Raw genomic sequence first — 10,187 nt, 5'->3', positions numbered from 1 at the left:
GTCGTCTAATTTTCAATTAAGTTAAAAGCTAAAATCAAAGATCAGTGAATTCTCGATGGCACATAGCAGACGTTTTGGAGAGATTTAATATAATTGGACGCATAATCTTTCAGTTACTATGAAATATTTGTTATGACCAATTAAAGTCAATGCAGGTATATCGGAATTGAGGCTATATCTTGCCATATCTGATGGTCCTGGAAATAGCTCGAGCATCAATAAAAACTGCCCAGAGCTTAACTGTCTATAGCATCATAACTACCTGTCACAATTTAAAATGCCGATTATAGTGTAAAAGCTAATATAATTCTAGACGAATTCTCTGCAAATCTGTAAGATTAACTGACTTTTAGTATATTTATCAAAGTTATAAAAAGAGAGCCAAATAAATCGACATCTCAAAATGGATGAAAAATTATCATTGCTTGGTTTATAAATGCGTTGGAGGCTTCATGCATTCTATTGCGCATTGTACATCCCATTTAGGAAGAACATGACGTAATGCGAAAATCACAATGACAGCACACGACAAGAACACATTTTAATGTGTAAACATTGTACTCAGCTCAAGAAACAACATATGAGTGTCAGGCTTCAATAGGTTGTTGCTGAAGAATATTGGATCCAAACTCAATTGGACAGTACTCATTTTTTTGACAAAAGCAAGTTTAAACTTTCGCTTGCTGATAGATTTCAAATAATGTGTCTCTGTGTAGATGATCGTAAAAATGCAAAATGATTGAAAGAGGTCTTGAGCGATGGCGGGTGGTCTGTTAATCGCTTTGAGGTTTCGATACAAATCGCTCTTAATTGTACTCATTCATTTAGTATGGGCCCGTATAAAGCTAATCCTTTCAGAGCTTGTCATTGAGGGCTCAATAACAGCACAAGTTTGCAATGGCTAAATCTTGGCACAACTTGTGAGTCCGCTATTCAGGTAAAATAAAGAACTCCAACTCTTCAAGCAGACCCTTTGTGGCAAGAGTGAGTCCAGATTTTCTAACAAGACCACGTTTTGGACATGTCAATTATCGAACACATTTGGGATGAATTAGGTAGGTGAATTGGACAAAGTTGCTCTCATCCAAATAGTTTTGGACCTTTCAGCGGTTTTGAAAGAAGAATTCTTGGCTATCTCCTGAAACAGAATTGAAGCATTGACACATTCAATGCGTTTTGGTGTATATAATGTAGAGAGCACTTTACAAGATTAATTGTAATTGCTAGGGTCATTTTGTTTTAACTACTCAATTTTTTTTTGTTCTTGCATTAATGTGGCCCGTTTTCACAGCATATCCTTGTCCATTGTCATTTTCAAATGAATTAGATTTAACCCAAGAAATTAAGGAAAGAGGGGAAAAAACAAACATAAGGATAATTCGAAGAGTTTACGTTCTTCAGTTGTTTTTTTTTTTTGCGTTTGCTCTTACAATGTAATATTTGGATCTTTTTTCAACCACACCCCTTTGTGTAATTAGGTATGAATTTTACTTAATTCTGGTATTTACCCGAAATTCTTTAAACGTCCTAATGGTGTATAAATTATTTCAATGTGACAAAAAAAGACAGCCTCTTATATCGAATCAATGAAACCCAGAATGACACAGAAATATTACAGAATGTTCATTAAGATCTATATCATTTGCAAAAACCTGAAAGATAAAATTCCAACCCGAGAAATGCTTTGTATTATCAATATCAAAAGAAAAAACACCCAGCTAATGACAACCAAATAAGCGGTCATTTATTAAAACACGTGGACACAATGCCCTACTTGGGAACCCATCTAAACAAATCACTGAACTGGGACCAAAATGGTGATATTTTTATGGCAAAAGCAAATTGTACTCTTGGCTTCCGGAGGCGGAGCCCGTACCATTGTTTCAAGGTTTGTCACCAACAATTATAAAAGAACACAGTACATTCATAAGAAATTTTAATAATATATAAAAATAACTGCCTTCATCCCTGAGGGGAAATTTTTGTTTAGGGCTCAATAACAGCACAATAACAGCTTCCACGAGAAGACTAAAATAACCCAGGCGTCAGCTGCAGTGCAGCGCCGCAAAGTGAGCTATGGCTAGGTGACTTGCCCAAGGCCACACAGCGTGGCGGGTAGTCGAACTCGGTACATTTCAGGTACAAAGCGAAGACCATACTGCTGGGCCACGAAATCCATATCACAGCAGCAAGTTTATAATTCCAACACACTAACCAACACATGTAAAAACTCTTTCTTCCCAAGAACTACCAAGGAATGGGACACCCTTCCACCAGAAATCCCAGATATCACCAACATATTTGATTAAACATTAGACATTTATTTCGTTCAACTCAATAACAAAATAATGGAGAAAGTCACCACAAAATCTACAGTCATGGGTGATTCGACTTTTGCAGATAAAGACGTTGAACTAAAATTGAATAATAAAGTTATGGGCTGTTAATCACTGTCCAGTTTAAATTGACGCTCATTATAATATGTCTACGATGATACAGTCGTTCTTTGTCAAAATTTGTGGTCGTTGAAATTGATCAGCATACGATGGAAGGCAATTTTTAGCTTATATTTTTCAAATGGCCATTTTTTTTTATTTTTAAAAAGTTATGTTGTGTTATCGTTTTGCAGGAGATTCTTGTCCAGATGTTATTCCCTTTTACTTCTTCTATGACACTATTTGTTCCAATTTGGATTGACATGAGCGTTTTACGCTTGTTCAATTGTGTCTTCCTTTCATGTCCTCTTTATATTTTTCTTTTCATTTGTAAACGCTCTTGTTTACTCTATTAACTAAAGCGTATTCATACTAGTTGATATTTTACGCATTTCGTCTGGTGCCTGCTTCTCAAGAATATCCAAATTTTATTTTCGTATCGAAGATTCTGATTCTTCCGTGATTTTTTTTTAATTACACGCAAACCAGGCATGGGTTTTTGACGAGAATATTTACATAAATCATCGACTATGTATAACGTGCTTTTTATGGGTCGGTTGTTGCACCATGTGAGAAAGATTTTGCAAATTCATCATCATTTTCAACGAACTAGTCGTATTGTTATCATTTTCATTTATGTGATTGATACATTTTCGAACAAAGCAAATCATTTTAGAAACCAATGTTTTGTTGTCGATGATCAAAGTAATATTGAAGCGTACTGTGACTGATTGAAAGTAATTTGTACACAATATTATAGGATAATCTACAATGAAGAGGAGCAAATGACTTAGAAATAAATCTTTGAAAAGAATAATGAATTTAAGTACTTTTGTAAATAAATAGAATGTCACCGAAATGCTGATTTTCTTTCTATGCCGTCTAAGCTAAGATAAAATGGTTTGGACTCGGTTTTATTAGTACAACGAGTATATTGTTTGTTTTCGGTCAACAATATGCGATTGACAACACGTCGATTTCATTTTAAATTATCTGATCTTGAATATACGCTTTAGTCATGCATAGATCAAACATTCAAAAGGGGACTATTACTTTTTAAGAAGCCCGACGAAACCCGACAATATCCGACAAAGTTATGGGTATTAGGCAACAGCGGGGAGTTAACTTGGGACTCAGGGAAGTCTACACCAGTTGGAGTGAACCTGAGACCACGGGTTTCGGCGGGTTTCGTAAAAAATGCAATTTTCAACAAAATCCGACAAAGTTATGGGAATTAGGCAGCAATGGGGAGTGAACCTGGGACTAAGGGTTGCGTCGGGTCTAGGCGGGTTTCGTAAAAAAACTAATACCAGTGGGGTGTTCTTTTATTTCACGAAACCTGACGAAACCCGACAATATCCGACAAAGTTATGAGAAGTAGGCAACCGTGAGGAGTGAACCTGAGATGAAGAAGAAGAAGAATAAGAAGAAGAAGAAGAAGAAGAAGAAGAAGAAGAAGAAGAAGAAGAAGAAGAAGAAGAAGAAGAAGAAGAAGAAGAAGAAGAAGAAGAAGAGGAGGAGGAGGAGGAGGAGGAAATGAGGATAGTATAAATGTTACCCCTCCTAGTCCTGGTCCTTTTTTGTATTATCAATCACTTGCACAATCGCCCAGGCACATTTTTGTGGTGTTCGCCAACAATTAAGGTGGGGTAACTTTTTTAAACTTATAACATTTATACTGTCTTTTTGAGAGTTTTTACGTTTCCTTAACCGCGTCGAGGCGCGAGGTCAGAGATGTGGAATTGCTGACGTACTTCTTCATCATCCCCGCATCAGAAAAAAGTCAATTTATTAAAAACTTAAAAGTCATATGAAACGAATGACATTTTATGCAATATGCCAAAACCCTGTCAAAAATTAAGTTTTCTCTTTAAACATATTTTCCAAAAGCAAAAGGGCCCGAGCGATTCAGGCATAGTAGTAGATAGAATACAATAATTTCTACTCAGACCACATTGGCGCTATGATTACCATTTGGTCTAGTTTCTTGACTATTTTTGTTGTATAGACATTCTATACAGTTGTGAATACTCAAACTCAATCTCCGTTCATCTGACATTTATTTACATTGACCATTAAAGTTTTGCATTTGGGCGAGTATCTTGACTATTATTGTTATATAGCCTTAAGTTAGTTGTGAACATTGAAACTCAATTCCTGTTCATCTGACATATTACAATAGCCTTTAAAGTCTTACATTTGTACTAGTATCTTGAATATTATTGTTATATTGATATAATTTTTGTACAGATAATTGAACTCAGTTCCTGTTTATCTAAAATACTACATTGGTGCAATGGGGCTAGTATCTTAACTATCATTCTTACCTTGAGGTGATACAAAACCAGAGAAGTGAAGTGAGTGTCCAAAACAAGTTGACGCACAATGTTTAGAAAGAATTAGCTTAAATAGGTTAAAATAATCGGATTAAGGATAATTATGCGCCCAGAGCCCTCCTGATGAAGGGATGTTTGACGCACTATAAATCTATACCATTATTATTATTATTAAGAATTAGGCTATATTCTTTTGAAGATAAGTAACAACTGTTCAAATATCAAGTATAGATTTTGGAGGAATATTTCAAGCTTTCTTCGGCAAATGATATATATAAACATTTAAAGTATAATTATATATATATATTATATATTATATATATATATATATATGTGTGTGACCCCTCGTCTCAAAACTGTATTAAGTCGGGATGGATCAGATGCTAAAAAGTCAAATTATAGTTAAAGCGGTCAAAAATATGAAACGTTGGTATTTAGCACTCTAAAATATATTCCTTCTCCTCTATAAAGCATTTAAACTCAACTTAAGGCTGATATTTCTGGCTACAAATTCCATTTTCAGCATCTTAATCATCCCGACTTAATGCCGTTTTGAGGCGAAGGGTCACATATATATATATATATATATATATATATATATATATATATATATACATATATATATATATATATGTATATATATATATATATATATATATATATATATATATATATATATATAGTAGTAGTAGTAGTAGTAGGCATCCTTCCGTCTCAAAAGACGATGGTTTGCGCCCTGTATGGCTTTAGTCTCATCAGTCTTGTTGAGAGCAACGACGGGTGTGACTCAGCAGACCAATCCTTGCATGGCAGTCTCTACCGCAGTTGTTGCACACATAGTTTGACTGTGTGTTTGGTATTTGGATCTGCTGCCTCTCTTTCCTCCTTGCTCTCCTCTACTCAAACTTCATCTTTCTCCTCTCCTCACCTCTCTTCACTCCCTACATCACCGCATATCTCCAGCCGTTGCGGTCGTCAGCAAGCGACTCCCAGGTGTTTGAGTCGATGCCTGTCAATTTCATGTCTCGTTTGCAGAGGGATATATATATATATATATATATATATATATATATATATATATTTAAATATATTACTAACTCAACGACTTAGGGTCCAAACAGAGTTAGCCCATTGTCAGCACGTCTCCAGTTCGTACCCAATCCGTTCTCAACCGCGGCTAACCCGTGGCCTATCCGAGGCAAAAAAACGACCACCTCTGGACTGGCGACGCAATATTGCCCGTTAATCCCCCCCCCTCCCCCCCCCCCCCCCCCCCCAGCATTTCATTATACAATAAAGATTTCCAACGTATGAATTATCTGATGTAATTTAGATAACGACAAAAGGACTCAATTGTCTAACAACCCAGTAAACAAAAACATGCATTATAAGAAATCAATAATACTACAGGCGTTCTTTGTAAAATAAACTCCCAAGCAGATTGAAATAAGTATTATCGCACGAGTAAATAATGGAATCCTGCTCTAGTAGGATTATCCTAATGTTCATTTTTGTGTACTTAACGACTCTTTTTGGTATGATAATCTGGGATAAAACAAAATTATTGCATTTGTATCTTTATTTGATTAAAGCTTACCCCCCCCCCCTTTTCTGTCTTGATAAGGCTATTAACAGTTATGTTCATTACGCCATTATGGTAGGATGAATATATTCAAAATCAATAAACACATATCGCATTTATTCCGTTCTTCTGTACATTAAACAAAACAGTTTTTTTTCTTGGTCAGAAAAGAAATCGTCCTTAACACTCAACTAGCAAAATAATCGTAACATTGTATAGTCAAAATGTGATTATAGCTAATTTTCTGCCAACATACAAAAGTGCGTGTTTCCTGAAGTTCATTTCTTTATTTTGCAAAGACCATTTTAAGGAAATGTCTGAAAAAATCGGACCTCTTCCCTGGAGTAATCTCTACCTATTGACCTGAATTTCGTGTCATTTTGTATAATCATTAAGTTGATATAGTGAATAGATTATGCTATTTCGTCATGCTGGAGGCCAAAACATTTTCTTTCGCGAGTGCTTTGGGGTAGTTCATCAGACTGGAGATTTATGAGAAAAATTGTGTCTGGCTCAAATCTTGTTCTCTTTTATTTATCTAGTCACAGAGCTTTAAAAATGTTTTTCACAAGTATTATAAATTATTTTAGTGTTTAGTTACATGACGTAAGATTTTGAACATTGTCTTACATCAATACGCAAGCGAAAAAAATTCTAAGTTCTTGAAAATTGAATTTGCTCTAATTGTCTTATTTATAAATGGAATTTTATAATTTAAAACGTGTTTTCCATGTCTATCAAAATGCTTTATAAATATACTAAGAAAATCAATTTTAAATATTCACAGACTCCTGTGGTACCTGTACTCAGACAAAAATAAAACAACGCAACATATGTCTAAAGGAAGTATGCCACATAATTAAGATCCCACAAAAAAGCTACACTAAATTAAAAAAGAAATAAATTTTTAACATATTCTCATACAGAAAAAAATAAACAATCCTCTCACTAACTTAACTCAACACAACAAAATCTCTGCCCCCCCCCTTCCCATATTTAGCACACATGCACACACGCACACATACACACACAGACATAACACATACATACACTACATACATACTACACATACATACATACATACATACATACATACATACATACATACATACATACATACATACATACATACATACATACATACATACATATACATACATACATACATACATACATACATACATACATACATACATACATACATACATACATACTACATACATACATACATACATACATACATACATACATACATACATACATACATACATACATACATACATACATACATACATACATACATACATACATACATACATACATACATACATACATACATACATACATACATACATACATACATACATACATACATACATACATACATACATACATACATACATACATACATACATACATACTACATACATACATACATACATACAATACATACATACATACATACATACATACATACATACATACATACATACATACATACATACATACATACATACATACTACATACATACATACATACATACATACAACTACACTTAATCGCGTTCGCGGTTATCAAACCTGCAAATGTGTGCACTTTGATCATTACTGTATATTATGCCACATTAATTTTTTCACTTGCACTGCCTTTTAGATTTCCGGCTACGTGGCCTAGTGGTATGACACTCGATTTGGGATGAGAAGACCCAGGGCTTGAGTCCCGCTCTGAAAAAGGCTTTTTATTCACATTTTCTGACGTACTTGAAATCAACATTGGTACCTAACCATCAACAGCGTTGTCTCTATCCAAAAAAAATGTAACATCATCAAACAGGTTTTGTCCTACATGTTCAGTTTTGTTTTTGGCTAGGGACCCCTTGTAAACCGCTTTGAGCACCTTTAGTGGATATTGAGCTCAATTATGAAGATAACATCTCTCAAGGCTTCGTGGTTTCTACGAATAAACGAAAATCATAAATCGCACCATTTCATTTCACGCGCACAAGCCACGACGCTCAGATGACAGTTCTGTGTATTTCTGCCCTTCTAATTATTATTTACCCACCAACCAATGAACTCTGGGTGGGATCCTTTGACCTCCCAAGATAGGCAGGAGGTCACTTACTGTGTCTTTTATCCTCTTATATCTGTTGTCCAAGTTGCTTTCTCTCTTTGTCTCAGAATGGAATTGCTTTGGTTTTGTCTTGACCCGTGCTGGAATCCTTAGCAGAATGGGAAACATTCTGATGTATAGTATTTGTTTTGGGAGATGAATTTTTTCCTTGTAATTCATCTGTCTGTTCGGTGTTTTTGATTATGTTTTCTGTTTTGGATATATTCTATAAATATATTGGTGTGCATATTCCTCTTAATGGGATCCTGTGCCCGGGGTTTGATGACACTTTTAGGTGAGATCAAACCATGTTCATTGATAATACGTTCTTGGAATCTACATCTGTTCCCTATTTGAACAATTCCTCTTTGTTTTACTTCTTCTCATGTCCTTAATCTAGAATATTTCAATGTTCCAAATTTATGGCTTTTTTCTGGCACTGAAATGAACTAAATGTGCCGCGGCGCGTAAAACCGTTAAAAACAACAAAAAACACTCGTGGGACTGATTCAAGAAGTAAATACAATCACTCAGTTATCCGTTTAACGCTACAGAAATTTGGATGGGCCCGGACAGACAATCTGTTGGAGCTAATTTGTGGGATGATAAAAAATGAAAATGTTTTGACTTCAGTTTGTCATAACTTTATGTTTTTGATTTTCATATTTTAATCTAAAAAAATAGCGTCTAATTTCTAAGAGAGTAAAATAACGGAGAGAGTGTGAGTTTACATGAGTAAATGGGGCAGCGTGGCTCAGCGGTTCCGTCTTTGCTTCGTACCCGAAAGGTACCGAGTTCGATCAACTGCCAGTGCTGCGCTATGTGGCCTTGTGCAAGTCACCTCGCCCAAGCTCAATTTGTGGCGCTGCACTGAGGCTAACGTCTGTTTTTTTTTCCAAATTTCCTCTCGCGTATATGTAGAAGAAGTGGCAAATAGGAATTAAAAAATAGAAGTCAGATAGCTTCCCAAAGGCATACGTTGTCTGGTGCCACTTTATCCCTGTTACAGTCGCGTTAATGTTCCTGACAACCAGCCAGATAGTAGGAATTTTCTTTTAGTTTAAAGTAGTTGGTAGAAGTAGTGGTACATTATTGGCACGTTATATTGGGATAGATAGGTTCAGAAGGTAAGTATCAATCCCCGTTCAAGCAGACGTACTTAATATATAAAAAGATTTTACTCACACAATAACACACAATTAGCAAAAATGATAATAATACATGGTTTAATTAATTAAAGTTAGGCTATGAGTTATTAATTTTCATCCCTTTATGGTCCGTTTCTCAAATTATTATAATTGGTTTCTTATCTGTTTAGATGTGACTGGTGGCGGCATTAATGCTGCTTCTGCCAGTTTATTTCATGGAGGAGCCTTTTATTCATTCTCTAGTTGTTCCAGAGAGTCTTGATAGATTTAGCTCTGGATTAACATGTATCCAAATGGATTTTACTAGGTAACTCGATCTGTGAAAAAAAACGGAGCAAATCTTTTACTAGTGGCAAAATTTTTATTTCCTTATGAGCAATGATGTCTTGAGAATTTCCATTTAACAACCCCATTGATCACGATTGATCTAAGTTTTGTTATTCATGATCCTTAATTTAAATAACGGGGTACAGGAAGGTTACTGGGATGGGGAAAGATTAGTAAACAATGAGAGTATAAGAATCAATACATAGAAATACATAGTAGTACTATCGCGTATTAGCGATGGGACAT

General features: G+C 35.1%; 1 protein-coding gene across 1 annotated transcript in view; it reads right to left on the bottom strand.

Annotated features, from left to right (window-relative positions):
• The window catches only part of LOC144959413 (uncharacterized), a gene marked incomplete in the record, with an annotated part of 34,070 nt that extends 29,153 nt beyond the window's left edge, over positions 1-4,917 (bottom strand). Inside the window, 1 exon segment of the mRNA XM_078891992.1 lies at positions 4,763-4,917.
• Positions 4,918-10,187: the final 5,270 nt, after the last annotated feature.

Source organism: Berghia stephanieae, chromosome 14, assembly GCF_034508935.2.
Source record: "Berghia stephanieae isolate SIO BIC M18660-M18661 chromosome 14, UCSD_Bste_1.3, whole genome shotgun sequence".
NCBI lineage: Eukaryota > Metazoa > Mollusca > Gastropoda > Nudibranchia > Aeolidiidae > Berghia > Berghia stephanieae.
This window is presented reverse-complemented; position numbering and strand designations above follow the sequence as displayed.